General features: G+C 39.1%; 2 pseudogenes; both read right to left on the bottom strand.

Annotated features, from left to right (window-relative positions):
* Positions 1-1566: 1566 nt before the first annotated feature.
* LOC113110365 (trace amine-associated receptor 13c-like) lies at positions 1567-2625 on the bottom strand (annotated as a pseudogene).
* An 8499-nt stretch (positions 2626-11124) lies between these two features.
* Positions 11125-12183, bottom strand: LOC113110364 (trace amine-associated receptor 13c-like; annotated as a pseudogene).
* Positions 12184-15788: the final 3605 nt, after the last annotated feature.

Here is a 15788-nt window from a genome sequence, read left to right as displayed (position 1 = left end):
TTGGTGAACTGGTTAAAAAAGATCCGGTAACATCGAATGATTAATTTGTGAACCGGATATCACAAACTGCTTTGTTTTGAACTCTCTCACAACAGACACGGAAGAGAAGACAATGATGAATAAAGTCGTAGTTTTTGCTATTTTTGGACCAAAATGTTTTTTTGATGCTTCAAAAAAATCTAACTGACCGTCTGATGTCACATGGACTACTTTGATGATGTTTCTGTTACCTTTCTGGACATGGACAGTAGACCGTACACACAGTTTCAATGGAGGGACTGAGAGCTCGGACTAAAACTAAAATATCTTAAACTGTGATAAAAAGATAAATGGAGGTCTCACTGGTTTGGAATGACATGAGGGTGAGTTATTAATTACATAATTTTGATTATTGGGTGAACTAACCCTTTAATGTTTAAAAATGACATACAGGTTTGGAACAATACAAGGGTAAGTAAATTTACATTTACTTTTACGTTTAGTCATTTAGCAGACGCCTTTATCCAAAGTGATTTACAAATGAGGAAAATGGAAGCAATCAAAAACAAAAAAAGAGCAATGATAAATAAGTGCCATAACAAGTCTCAGTTAGCTTAAACGCAGTGCACATAGCAAGGGCTTTTAAATAATATAATAAACAAAAAGAAAACAGATGGAATAGAAAAAAGAATAGAGCAAGCTATTGTTAGAGTTGTAAATATATATACACATACAATTCTATAATAAAAAGAAAATAGACAATACAAAAATATTAGAATGGTAGTTCGATTTTTTTTTTTTTTTTTTAAGAATAGAATTAGAATAGTGAGTGCTAAAGTTAGACGGTCAAATAAAGATAGAAGAGATGGGTTTTAAGCCGATTCTTGAAGATGGCTAAGGACTCAGATTGAGTTGGGGAGGTCATTCCACCAGAAGGGAACATTTAATTTAAAAGTCTGTAGAAGTGACTTTCTGTTTCTTTGGGACAGCACAATCAAGCGATGTTCACTTGCAGAACGCAAGTTTCTAGAGGGCACTTAAGTCTGAAGTAATGAATTTAGGTAAAGGGGTGCAGAGCCAGTGGTGGTTTTTTATGCAAACATCAATGCCTTGAATTTTATGCGAGAAGCTATTGGTAGCCAGTGCAAATTAATAAACAGTGGTGTGACGTGTATTCTTTTTGGCTCATTAAAAATTATATCTTGCTGCCGCGTTCTGGATTAATTGTAAAGGTTTGATAACACTGGCTGGAAGACCTGCCAAGAGAGCATTGCAATAGTCCAGCCTGGACAGAACAAGAGCTTGAATAAGGAGTTGTGCAGCACGTTTCGAAAGAAAGGGCTTGATCTTCTTAATGTTGAATAAAGCAAATCTGCAGGACCGGACAATTTTAGCAATGTGGTCTGAGAAAGTTAGCTGATCATCAATCATAACCTAATATTTAGTTTTTGATGATTATTTTATGTGTAATTCATTTATCTGAGCATGTGAATACATTTCACATACTGCAGTTTTTTCGGGAATTGATCTCATAGGTTGTCTAGTTGAAAACATAAAATAAAACAAACAAATCCCCACTGTAAATCATTAATGACAATCGGTAAAAATGTCCATCAGAGAGGATGCTGGTTGAAAAATTCTAAGAGTTAGAATGTTTTTAACAGATATTTTAAACCAATGATAAAATAAAGCATAGACAATTGGATTCAGACCTGAGTTTATATAGGAGGTCCATGTTAGAAATGTCAGTGTAGTGAAGGAGACTTTTTTTGTTAGAGAACAGAGGAAGAATGGAATCCAGCAAAGAAGATAAGCTGTCACAATGATTCCTAATGTCTGAGCAGCTTTGGTCTCAGATTTCCTCCTCACTGAAATGTCTATTACACATTTTACACCATTCATTTGAGAATTAATAACTTTGACTTGCCTTTGCACAACATAAAATATCCTCAAATATGCAGTGATGATCACAGTACAAGGAAATAAAAGAGAAACTATTACATCAATGATTCTCCAAGCAGGTGTAATCAAAATAATACACTGGCCATAACAGAGTGTTGTGTCAGACATATTAAAATATCCGTTACTTATTACAAACCAAACAACGTACACTGAACAGCAAAACCAGCAGAGACAGATGCTTATTAAGGTTTTAGTTGTAGTCATTTTCTGTGGGTACAGTAAAGGGTGACACACAGCCATATAGCGATCCACAGCAATTAATACCAAATTACTAAGAGATATAATAAGGAGCAACCTAACAATGATCACAAACAGTCCACAATAAGTGTCTCCGAAATACCAGCATGTCTCAATTTGCTTGATTCCTTCTATGGGTATCACAAAAAGTCCAACAAGCATGTCGGCCACAGCCAGAGAAAGAATGATCAGGTTTGTTGGAGTGTGAAGCTTCTTGAAGTGAGAGATGGAGATGATCACCAGCAGGTTCAGAAACACAGTCCAGACTGACAGCAATAATACAAACATATAGATGATATCATATTCAAAACTGGAGCGTTTTCCCTTGATGCATGATGAGTTGATGGCAGGAAAGCAGTACTGAGTCTCATGATTCTCTGTCTCATTAGCCATGATTGAGCCTCCTCCTGTTAGGAGTTTGTTCTGCTCTCCTTACTGTGCTTTCATTTATAGTGTCTAGGTCCCACTGACCAACCCATCTAACTCCCAATCTGATGCTGAATAATTGTATTATAATAAAAATAACCTCTCTCAATGTTTAGGCTATTTATCATGTAGTAAAAAAACTAAAAAAAAAACTAAGTAAAGTCGAACAGAGTTGTGGAACCACACACAGTTATTTATTTATCGTTTATTTTACCGTCTTATGAAACGTCAGTCAATAAATCATTTTTAAACAAAGACAATTAACAATTTGAACTGAAATTTTATTGCAACCATGTAGCCTATGAATGCATGAAAATTTTTTTTTTTTTTAATGAAAGAGAACATTTAATGTGTGGTCTGTTTTTGGTGCTTGAATTTGGCTTTCAATAATGAGGTCCAAGTTTAGGCTAATAACTAATAACTAACACTAAAAGTTTTTTTTTATTTATTTTTATAATTATAATTTTGTTTCTCTATTTAACAACATTAACTCACAATAGTGAAAGACGTTTTCCCTCAGGTAGATTGTATGTTTTCTAGTTGCAAAGCTCGTAAAATCACTAGCCCAATGCCCCGGGGCCATTGTGTTTTCCAGTCGGGCTATGTTACCAAAATGAATCGTCACTCTGCCCAATGGCTATCTAATGCATCTCCCACTGGTCCTTAAAACTCCTAAAGTGAGTAGTATCAAATTTAAGGCCATGAAAAGATTTAAAAATGATAAATAGTATAAGATATGGGGACAGTGAATGAAATTATTTGAAATCTGATATCTCTGACCTTTCTGGGTGGAAAGTAGATGGATAAGATTGAGGTGAAGAAGGAAGGTGTGGAGTTGATGACCATTCTCTATGAAAGCATTAATAACTTGAACTTGATGTGAGCTGTAACTGGTAGTCATTATAGAGGTGTTGAGTAGTCATTCTGCATTCAGTATTAGTTGTATGGGGTTGAGTGCAGATGATTTTTATACATTTCAGAAAAAAAAAGGTTTAAGAAAAAGAGTATATGTGTAAATCCAGTCAGGATTTAGACCGTATCATAGTACTGAGACTGCTCTCCTTAGAGTTACAAATGATCTGCTCTTTTCTTCTGATCGTGGGTGTATCTCTCTATTAGTTTTATTGGATCTTAGTCTTGGATCTTGGTCTTGGACTCGAGTCCGGACTCGAGTCCGGACTCGAGACATTTTTCTGTCGTCTCGGACTTGTCTCGGACTCGTTGAATTTGCACTCGGACTTGTCTCGGACTTGGCCATTGGACTCGCCAAGTCTTCTAGTTGGTCTCGACCGAGTCCAGCAAAAAAATAAAATAAAAAATTTCTCCCTCAAAACAAAACCACATTTGCACGATGTCGCGACTGAAAGCGTGTGGAAAACGCTAGGCGCGCTGCTCTCCTTATTTCCAAAGCACTCTGTAGCCTGCACTCTACGCTGGCGCTCCAGTGGCGTCTGCTGTTGCTGGGCAACCATGACCCGCTCTCCATGATGACGCAGAAGTTTCAGCAAATGGAATTCCAGCACTTACAATCACTTGCAGTAGCTCTGCTAATAGATTCATTTAAAAAATGGCTATCCTTGTACAACTATGATCATCTGTTTCTCCATCTTGCCTTAGCTTTCAGTATTGTTCCGGGAAAGGATGTGCATGACCAGTGGTGCACTAACTGCGACCTGAAAAGTTTAGATGTTTCTAATTTAATTTTCTACCTGTTAGATTGTGTTTTATTTACGTCTACACCTAGATAGCCTTTTTTTTTATCAATAAACGCGTATTAATGCATAGCCTTATGCAACAATTACATATGTAATAATTTTTAAAAACTTTAAAATATAGTGACATTACATATTTACATTTTCATGTAACAGCCAGTATTTGTATCTGTTTTTTGTATTTGCATTCGGATACAACATCGTACAGTTACTTGATAAGACTATTATGACTTTTTATATATTTTTTCGTAGTTATCACTGAACAAGTATGTCGTGTTAAACTGAAATAATTATTAATTTCTAAAATAATATTTATCATGCAAGCAGAGAGATGTCATGACAAACGTTTAGTGATCATTTGAACACGACTGAATCCATTTAATGCGCACATTTTCATTACGCAGAAAACTTTGAGCGAGTCTTAATGTTAATGAACTTCACTAAACAGATGTGTGTGTTCCGCGCAAACCAGCAAAAGGTAAATATGCAAACATGTAGGACAAGTAGACAATGTATCCGTATCGAAGCTGATTATTAGCCTACTCTTGAGAGAGAACTGGTTTGGTTTTTGAGAGACTGAGACGCACAGCACGGCTGTTTGATTGGTTTAGCGCGCTGTGCTTATTCCATTCATTCGTATCATGGTAGCCTAAGCTTTCAATATTTGCCTTTTAAATATATACAAATAATATAACGTGTAGCTATGGTGTATTATTATAGGTAAAATTACTCTTGCAACGCTCTCATTTCTGAGAGATAAACAGAGAGGCGACAACAATGCGGTGTTTGATTTGCTCTCTTTTCACTCATAAAGTTTAGATTCATTCACTTCTGGCGCTGATGCCCTGGCTCACCTGTTATCTAGCAAACACCAGACTGTGTCAGCTTTAGCCGAGTATTCAGGCAGAATTATTCCTTGAGCGTTATTCGTTTTTTAAGCCATTATCCTTGCCATTCCGAATAAGGTATTCGGCTTCAGGCACAACCCTAATTATTACATATTTTATTTTTACATGCAACATAGATAAGGTCATATAGTAACAGCTCCACGCAATATTGTAATTCTAAAATCCACGTCGTACTTGCAAACACTTTGTATGCATTATGGTTAATGCATGCGGGAGTAGTCGATTGTTTCCGACAGAGCTCGACTAGTCTATGCAAGCACTAGCACAGTAGGACAAAAAAATTGCTGTATTTATGTGCGCATGGCCAGTAGAGCCAAAAGTATCCATTCTAGCCTTGCTGCGCGCATTTGTCATATCCCGAGCTTTGCGTGTGTCTGTGCACTGTGCCAATTAGGCATAGATATATACATTTTTGACCACAGATATAATGTCAACAAAAAATAAAGTACATAAAAATTATTTGACCTTACAGTTACAAACCTTGTTTGTTTATCCAAGTTTAGCTCCCAGGGTCGGACTGGGAGTAAAACCAGTACTCATTAGCAAGGCCCCAAAGGAAGAGAGGGCCCTTGAAAAGTATGAATCTGAAATATATATTTTTTACCTGGATATTTTCATGGGTGGGGGCCATGGGGGCCCATCAGGACTGCCTATGCATAGGGCCCAGGATCTTGTTTTAACACCCCTGTTAGCTTTAACCCTAATTATACACACTTGAACCTAATCAAGCTCTTACTAGACACACTAATCTTCCAGGTGTGTTAAGGCCAGTTGGAGCTAAACTTTTCAGGACATTGGCCCTCCAGGATGTAGTTTGGAGACCCCTGTCCTACAGAGTTGTTACTTTGCACATGCTTCTTGATCATTACAAATAATAATGTAAAATGATTTTCTTAGAATAGGAGATATGCTTTCTCTCGCATCACAAACATTATCAGTAGTTTAGTATGTGGTCTTGAAGAGGACCCTTTTTTCTTTCATGTGGACTCGGTCTTGGACTTGGACTCGAAACTCTTGGACTTGGACTTGACTTGGACTCAAACCTCTTTGGACTCGGTCTTGACTCGGTCTCGACTAGTCCTGGACTTGGACTTGACTTGGACTCGACAAAGCCGGACTTGACTACAGCTCTAGATCTTAGTGCTGCGTTTGACACAATTGACCACAACATTCTTTTGCATAGACTTGAACACTTTGTTGGCATCAGTGGAAGTGCATTAGCATGGTTTAAACTGTACTTATATGACCGCCATCAGTTCGTAGCAGTGAATGAAGATGTATCATATCGATCACAAGTGCAGTATGGAGTACCTCAAGGCTCAGTACTAGGGCTGCTACTCTTCACGCTTTATATGTTACCCTTGGGAGATATCATCAGGAAACATGGTGTTAGCTTTCACTGTTATGCTGATGATACTCAGCTCTATATGTCTTTGCGGCCCGGTGAAACACACCAATTTGAAAAACTAATGGAATGCATAGTCGATATAAAAAACTGGATGACGAGTAATTTCTTACTGCTAAATTCAGAAAAAACAGAGGTGTTAATTATAGGACCTAAAAACTCCGCTTGTAATAACCTAGAACACTGTCTGCCATCGGTTAGGAACCTAGGTGTGCTATTTGATCGCAATCTTTCCTTAGAAAGCCACGTTTCTAGCATTTGTAAAACTGCATTTTTCCATCTCAAAAATATATCTAAATATATGCTTTCAATGTCAAATGCAGAAATGTTAATCCATGCATTTATGACCTCAAGGTTAGATTATTGTAATGCTTTATTGGGTGGTTGTTCTGTACGCTTAGTAAACAAACTAAAGCTAGTCCAAAATGCAGCAGCAAGAGTTCTTACTAGAACCAGGAAGTATGACCATATTAGCCCCGTCCTGTCATCGCTGCACTGGCTCCCTATCAAACATCATATAGATTTTAAAATATTGCTTTTTACTTATAAAGCCCTGAATGGTTTAGCACCTCAGTATTTGAATGAGCTCCTTTTACATTATACTCCTCTACATCCGCCAGGTTCTCAAAACTCAGGCAATTTGATAATACCTAGAATATCAAAATTAACTGCGGGCGGCAGATCCTTTTCCCATTTGGCGCCTAAACTCTGGAATAACCTACCTAACATTGTTCAGGAGGCAGACACACTCTTGCAGTTTAAATCTAGATTAAAGACCCATCTCTTTAACCTGGCATACACATAACATACTAATATGCTTTTAATATCCAAATCTGTTAAAGGATTTTTAGGCTGCATTAATTAGGTAAACCGGAACCGGAAACACTTCACATAATGACCTCAAGCATATATGCTAATATTTGTCTGTTTCTCTCTTGTTCCGAGGTCACCTTGGCCACCAGATCCAGTCTGTGTCCAGATCAGAGGATCACTGCAGTCACCTGGATCCAGTAAATATCCAGTCCAGATGGTGGATCAGCACCTAGAAAGGACCTCTACTGCCCTGAAAGACAGTGGAGACCAGGACAACTAGAGCCCCAGATACAGATCCCCTGTAAAGACCTTGTCTCAGAGGACCACCAGGACAAGACCACAGGAAACAGATGATTCTTCTGCACAATCTGACTTTGCTGCAGCCTGGAATTGGACTACTGGTTTCGTCTGGTCAGAGGAGAACTGGCCCCCCTACTGAGCCTGGTTTCTCCCAAGGTTTTTTTCTCCATTCTGTCACCGATGGAGTTTTGGTTCCTTGCTTCTGTCGCCTCTGGCTTGCTTAGTTGGGGTCACTTCATCTTCATCTATCGTTGACTTGATTGCAAATAAATGCACATAGACTATTTAACTGAACAGAGATGACATAACTGAATTCAATGATGAACTGCCTTTAACTATCATTTTGCATTATTGAGACACTGTTTTCAAAATTAATGTTGTTCAGTTGCTTTGACGCAATGTATTTTGTTTAAAGCGCTATATAAATAAAGGTGACTTTGACTGTGTGGCACTGACATTCCTGCAATGGAAGTACTCACCTGTCTTAAACCCCGCACCCAGTGATCTGCACTTAGCCAGCACCTGAAACCCCAACTATTCACCCTGCACTTGACTTGTAAATAAACACTGTGCTTTGAATTCACTTACCTCTGCCTCTTGTGAATATTCTAACAGAAGGCTTGACGCAAACCGCTATAAATTCAGCACAACCCAAAGATGGCGCTTCCGTAAACACCGCTCCCATGCTGGTGTACATCGCAAACTCAGTCTCTCGACCAGCGCCCTTCTCCGGGCGGGAGGAGGACTGCAATGGATTCCTATCGCAATGCTTGCTTGTCCTGGACCAACATGCTCATCAATACCCTACAGAAAGATTGAAAATCGCATTCATTATCCTTCAATTATTCGAGGTTGCGTTGAGATGGGCCGAAGCGTTGTGGTTTCAGGAGACTGTGGTCACCTCGTCCTTACAGAATTACATTTGCCATTTTAGAGAAGTATTTGGGGAACCTATAGGCCATGACTCTGACAGTGACCAACAAAAGTGTCAAGAGCCTCCGGTCCTGTCCACAGATCTTCGGCCCGATAGATCCCCAGTCAAGCCCAGGAGGGGCTCCCGATCCCCCGTCAAGCCCAGGAGAGGCTCCCGATCCCCCGTCAAGCCCAGGAGAGGCTCCCAATCTCTAGTCAGGCCCCGGAGAGGCTCCCGATCTCCAGTCAGGCCCTGAAGAGGTTTCCCTTTCACCAGCTCAGGATTGCGGGGAGTACCCTGCTGCAATTCGGCCCTCCAGACCCATGTCTCCACCTCGGCCCGCCGGCTCTGCATCCTCTTGGCTCCACCGAGGCCCGTCTGCCCAAGGACTCCTCCGGGCTCCCTTGTCCATCCAGATAAACCTATGTCGGTCATTGATCAGCTTCCGCCAAGGACTTCCGGGTCTCCGGCTTCGCCTCGACCCTCCACCACTTTGGCTTCACCTGGCTCCTCCCTTCCTTGGGTTACCCTGTCATCCTCGCTCGTCCCATCGTCATCCTGGTCAGCCGAGTCCTCGGCCCCGCCTCAGGCACGCGAGCCAGCTGCTCCGCCTTGGACTTCCAGACAGGTGATGTCGACCTGGTCTGTCGAGCACACTGCTCCGCTGGTTCTGTCATGCACCCTGGTTCCGCCTCCATGGATTGGCCATGGGGTGTTGCCCAGTCCTCCTGTCAAAACTCCCCCTTGGTTCCTCCCATTGTTGGCTCCACCATGATGTTGGACTCAAGTTTCTCCAGGCTCAAAGTCCTCGCAGCAGACCCCCACAAGGTTGGAAGGAAAGGTCTGCTAGCTCGGACCCTGGAGGTGGGGTAGTGTCAGGAACCTGTCAAGCTAATCACCCACACCTGTTCCTTATCAGTGACCTCATCAACAAGGCACTATAAAACAGTCTGAAAGGGAAGGAAAAGAGTATTAACAATCTGTGACTGTATGGCATTGACATTCCTGCAACGGAAGTACTCACCTGTCTTTAACCCCGCACCCAGTGATCTGCACTTAGCCCACCTGAAACCCCAACTATTCACCCTGCACTTGACTTTTAAATAAGCACTGTGCTTTGAATTCACTTACCTCTGCCTCTTGTGAATATCCTGACAGTTTTCTCATTATAACGACTTAATTTTCTCTAAGAGGTTACAAAACTGCACCAGCAGGTGACACTATAGACCTGAATATAACTGATGGGGTCTTATACATTATCGATTTTACTGTACCTTCCTAGTGATCACTATAATTTGTGCAGTCTTGTTCATTACTGACATTTAATTAATTCAAATGTTAAATGCTTGAATCAATATGATTATTTTTGTATTAAGTTCTTGCTAGATGCATGAGTTTCACCAACGCGTTCTGTGTCATAAAATAACTGCTTATCAAAACCAAGGTTGACGTCACTGTATTCAGTTTGCACATATATCTTTATTTGTGCTTCTTTTAGGCACATGATTGTTAGTTAAGCGGAGATGTTCTGTTTATCTACAGTAGGACGGGATTTACCCATGTAGGCTATTTGTGATGTGCCTCTTTTCCTTATTAATCTTTATTGTTAATGATATTGATGAGAAATGTGATGTATGAAAAATCCATAGGCTAATTTAATTCAGTTTTGTTATATAATGTTGTTAGAGTTTTTTTTTCTGCACACACACATACACTGCACATTAACGCTCTTCACAAACAGAAGCTTGTAACACACGATATCTGCCACAGCATATAATGACTACTAAAAATTACAAATTATATATAATTTTATTTCAAATAAAGGGAAAATTAAAAGTGAGTTTAATCCAAGCAGCTCTAAAAGATCTTAGAATGGTTCTGCATCCTTCTGAAGGCGCTTTTCTCTGTGTTTATGGTGTTGCCATTTAAACATGTTAACTACAAAAACAAAACGTTTGGTTTACTGTCTCTGGAAAAATAAACAGTGATTGATCAGCCTTTATTTATGTACAGTATTGTAGACATTATTACCTAGGCGAAGCAAAATTTGCTGAGATATAGGCTACAGTAAAAGCGACTACATGGTTGTCTATCAGATGCCTGTCAAAGTTGAGTTCGTTACTATAGCAACAGTAAAACTGTCAAGTCGTTATAACGAGAAAAGAAGGAAAACAAATTATAATGCATGGCTACTTAGAACTTCTGCAGAAAGGAGACATAGACCATGACTTAATGTTTAAAAATTACATACAGGTTTGGAACAACACAAGGGTAAGTAAATAAAATCAATTTTTTAAAGTGTGTTTTAACTTCCCTTTAATATTTAGTTATTGTTGATTATTTTATCTATAATTCCTATATCTGACCATGTGAATACATTTCCCAATGCTTGTAATTTTTAAGGATTGATCTCAGAGGGTGTCTAGGTAAAAACATTAAATAAAACAAATAAATATCCACCGTAAATCATTAATGACAATCACTAAAAATGTCCATCAGAGAGGATGCTGGCTGAAAAATTCTAAGAGTTAGAATGTTTTTAACAGATATTTTAAACCAGTGGTAAAATAAAGCATAAACAATAGGATTCAGACCTGAGTTTATATAGAAGGTCCATGTTAGAAATGTCAGTGTAGTGAAGGAGACTTTTTTTGTTAGAGAACAGATGAAGAACGGAATCCAGCAAAGAAGATAAGCTGTCACAATGATTCCTAATGTCAGAGCAGCTTTGCTCTCAGATTTCCGCCTCACTGAAATGTCTATTACACATTTAACACCATTCATTTGAGAGTTAATAACTTTGACTTGCCTTTGCACAACATAAAATATCCTCAAATATGCAGTGATGATCACAGTACAAGGAAATAAAAGAGAAACTATTAAATCAATAAATCTCCAAGCAGGTGTTATCAAAACAATACACTGGCCGTAACAGAGTGTTGTGTCTGACATATTAAAATATCCGTTACTAATTACAAACCAAACAATGTACACTGAACAGCTAAACCAGCAGAGACAGATGCTTATTAAAGTTTTAGTTGTAGTCATTTTCTGTGGATATAGTAAAGGGTGACACACTGCCATATAGCGATCCACAGCAATTAATACCAAATTACTAAGAGATATAATAAGGAGCAACCTAACAATGATCACAAACAGTCCACAATAAGTGTCTCCGAAGTACCAACATGTCTCAATTTGCTTGATTCCTTCTATGGGTATCACAAAAAGTCCAACAAGCATGTCGGCCACAGCCAGAGAGAGAATGATCAGGTTTGTTGGAGTGTGAAGCTTCTTGAAGTGAGAGATGGAGATGATCACCAGCAGGTTCAGAAACACAGTCCAGACTGACAGCAGTAATACAAACATATAGATGACATTATGTTCCAAACTGGAGCGTTTTCCCTTGATGCATGATGAGTTGATGGCAGGAAAGCAGTACTGAGCCTCATGATTCTCTGTCTCATTAGCCATGAGTGAGTCTCCTCCTGCTAGGAGTTTGTTCTGCTCTCCTTACTGTGCTTTCATTTATAGTGCCTTGGTCACACTGACCGACCCATCTAACGCCCACTCTGATTGTGAGTAATTATATTATAATAAAAATCACCTCTGTCCATCTCTAGGCTATTTATCCTGTAGTAAAAAAAAAAAAAGCTGAGTAAAGTCAAACAGAGTTGTGGAACCACAAACAGTTAATTTGTAAATTGTAACATGACATTACAAAGTAGTCTGAAAGCTTTTGTGAAGAAATCGATATGTAATATTAGTTTTGATCTGAATGTGATCTGAAATTTTCAGGTTATTTTGTGGAGGAGTTAATTTCTCATCAAGGTGCAGGTATTGTTTTTCATTCCAGTTACATGTGTGTTTTGTTAATAACACTGCTTACACATGCATCTCCTCTTCCCTGCTCAACAGGATAAAGTACAGTATTTAAGTGTAATACATAAAAAATATTCTCATTTATAAGTTATATATCACTTTAAAAAATGACAACAGTGTTTATGATAGTTATTAAGACCACTCATGCGATCATGCTATCCAAATCCGAAGATTGATCAAACTTTAGACTTCATGTTATCGCTAACATTCTTCAGCTTCCTACAAAACTCAGAACTCACTCTGTTTCCGCTACATTCAATTCTTTTATCCACTCCTGTATTTTGGAGATTACTATCACCTCCTCAGATACACTCATCTTCACTCTTCAAAGAAGTAAACTGACCAACTAAGAACATAGTTTTTCAATCTATATAGCCTATCCAGTGCCGCGTTAAGACTTTGTGGGGCCCTGGGCTAAATTTTGTGCATAGCTGTATTTAGTGGGATACCCTGGGATTAACTTCAATGTTAGGATTTAGCGGCATGTCCTTTTTGGTTATGTTGGATTTTTTTGTTTTAGTTTGTTTTTTTGGGGCAGCTTAGTGGTTAGAGCTCAGGCTCGGGAGCATGCCGAGGTTTGAGGGAATCGCCAATGTAATTGGTTGTTCTTCTCAACTTGCGGTATTAGGAGCATAAGAACCCACCACTGTATGCTTGAAGATTAGGGTCTACTTAGTTATATTTATTTTTAGGGAGGGTGTGAAGTTGAATCTCCAGGGAATCTTCTTTTTTGGTGGTTTTGCAGCTAGTGAGTAAGTATTGGATTTTAAAGAGTTATTTTGTATGGAATTGTCAGAGTATAATATGACATCTACACTGTAAAAAAATTCCTGTAGAAATTACAGTAACTTACTGGCAACAGTTTGCCAGTAACTGTAAATTAAACTTACAGTAAAAATACTGTATTCAGTACTGTATTCAGTATTTACAGTACCATTTAACTTGCTGTAAATTCATTTACAATTTTTTTTTACTGTAAAACACAATGTTATGTTTTTTCTCCTTTGATATATTTTAATACAATAAAATATTACTTTACACTGTGAATTGTACTGTAATTTGTTGTCCACTTTTATTATGTATTGTAAAACTGTCCAAATTACTGTATTTCAATAGGTCTCATTAGTAAAAACTGTAAAAAGAAACAAAGACTGTTTAACTTCTTTTATTGGTTTTATTGTTAAATTGTTATACTTGAAATAACATTTTAATATTCCTGCAGATTGTACTTTCAGTTTTCCAAAAACTTTCATTTCATTTATACGTAAAAGTTTCATATTAAGAGCATTTTAAAACAACAGACATGAACAGATTCAGTCATAAGAACATCTAAAAGATCTAAAACATTTACAAATTCAGAAAACTCCTGTGTAGAATGTATTTGCTCTTAGTAGCTTAAGGGTGTACTCACACTAGCCAGTTTGAACCGTGCCCGAGTGCGTTTGACCACCAAAGCGTGGTTCGTTTGACTAGTGTGAGTGCTTTAAACCGTGCCCGGGCGCGGCTCGATTAGCCGGCCCTGGCCCGCTTGGAAGAGGTGGGCCAGGGCACGGTTCAGTTGGACTCGGGCGCGGTTCGCATGCAGTGTGAGCGCTAACCGTGCAGGAGCACGGAAAAGGACGCGTTGCGTCACGGTTTTGCGACGCTCCAAAACCAACATGGCAGGGAAAGGGTCACTTTGGTCTGCGGCAGAGGTGCAAAACGCATAAAAACTAAAAACTGCAAAGTCCTTGCTGCACTTCAGCTGGCACCTCAGCTGCAAACATCCTCATACGAGCAGCACGATTACGTGAAAATTTTCGCGCCACATCTGTTTAACAACAGGCTGTGAGAGGGCTGTGGACCAAACGACACAAAATTATCCACAAAGAAAACAGAGCGATGGACTCCATTGTGTTCAGAGAGCGCCGCTCTTCCTGTTTATCCCGAAACCGTCGCACCATAATGACGTAAGCGTGCTCCGGCACGAATGCTGAAACCCTATATGTGAGTGCAGGCCAGAGGGGGAGTGGGGAGGGGAGACAATCGTACTCGGGCCCGGTTCATGGCAACCGTGCCTAGTGTGAGTACACACTAATAGTTTTGCCAGCTGAAATCCAGAAACTCCTTAAAGGGATAGTTCACCCAAAAATCTAAATTATGTCATTAATAACTCACCCTCATGTCGTTCCAAACCCGTGAGACCTCCTTTCATCTTCGGAACACAGTTTAAGATATTTTAGATTTAGTCTGAGAGCTCTCAGTCCCTCCATTGAAACTGTGTACGTTATACTGTCCATGTCCAGAAAGGTAAGAAAAACATAATCAAAGTAGTCCATGTGACATCAGAGGGTCAGTTAGAATTTTTTGAAGCATGGAAAATACATTTTGGAATAGCAAAAACTACGACTTTATTCAGCATTGTCTTCTCTTCCGTGTCTGTTGTGAGAGAGTTCAAAACAAAGCAGTTTGTCATATCCGGTTCACGAACGAATCACTCGATGTAACCGGATCTTCTTGAACCAGTTCACCAAATCAAACTGAATCGTTTTAAACTGTTCGCGTCTCCAATACGCATTAATCCACAAATGACTTAAGCTGTTAACTTTTTACATTTTCTTCAATTGGTTTATTGAATCGAACTGTCCGAAAGAACTACTGGTGATCCGAAAACCAATGCAACCAGTGAACAGATAACAGATAATGACTCATGAACGAGTCATTATCTGGCTCGGCTCGGTGTTCATCTTCAGTTGTCTCTTCACAGCAGTTCAGTCAGTGTACTGTTTGAGTAAATGAATTACACCGGGATATTAGTTTGTTTAAACTCAGAGGGACTGTCAGCCACATTAAAAAAGTTAACAGCTTAAGTCATTTGTGGATTAATGTGTTTTAGAGATGCGAACCGTTTAAAATGATTCAGTTCGATTTGGTGAACTGGTTCAAAAAGATCCGGTTACATCGAATAATTCGTTAGTGAACCTGGATATCACAAACTGCTTTGTTTTGAACTGTCCCTTTAATGAAGGAGGATACATGAGGGTTCAGGCCAGAGTTCTTCCTTTGCACCATCTTCCCACTTCTTTTGATGACCTGGAACTTTGAGGACCACTTGCTGTTGTCAGGGTTAACATTTAACCTTTAACATAACAGAAAAAAAAAGTTAGATAATTTGATGTGAAAATAGTCAAACAAAACAACCAAATACGCACAACACAACCAAATACAGAAATGCACTGCAAATGGCACAGAACACAACGGAAATATTTCCA

The sequence above is a fragment of the Carassius auratus genome, chromosome 10, assembly GCF_003368295.1.
Source record: "Carassius auratus strain Wakin chromosome 10, ASM336829v1, whole genome shotgun sequence".
Classification (NCBI taxonomy): Eukaryota; Metazoa; Chordata; class Actinopteri; order Cypriniformes; family Cyprinidae; genus Carassius; species Carassius auratus.
This window is presented reverse-complemented; position numbering and strand designations above follow the sequence as displayed.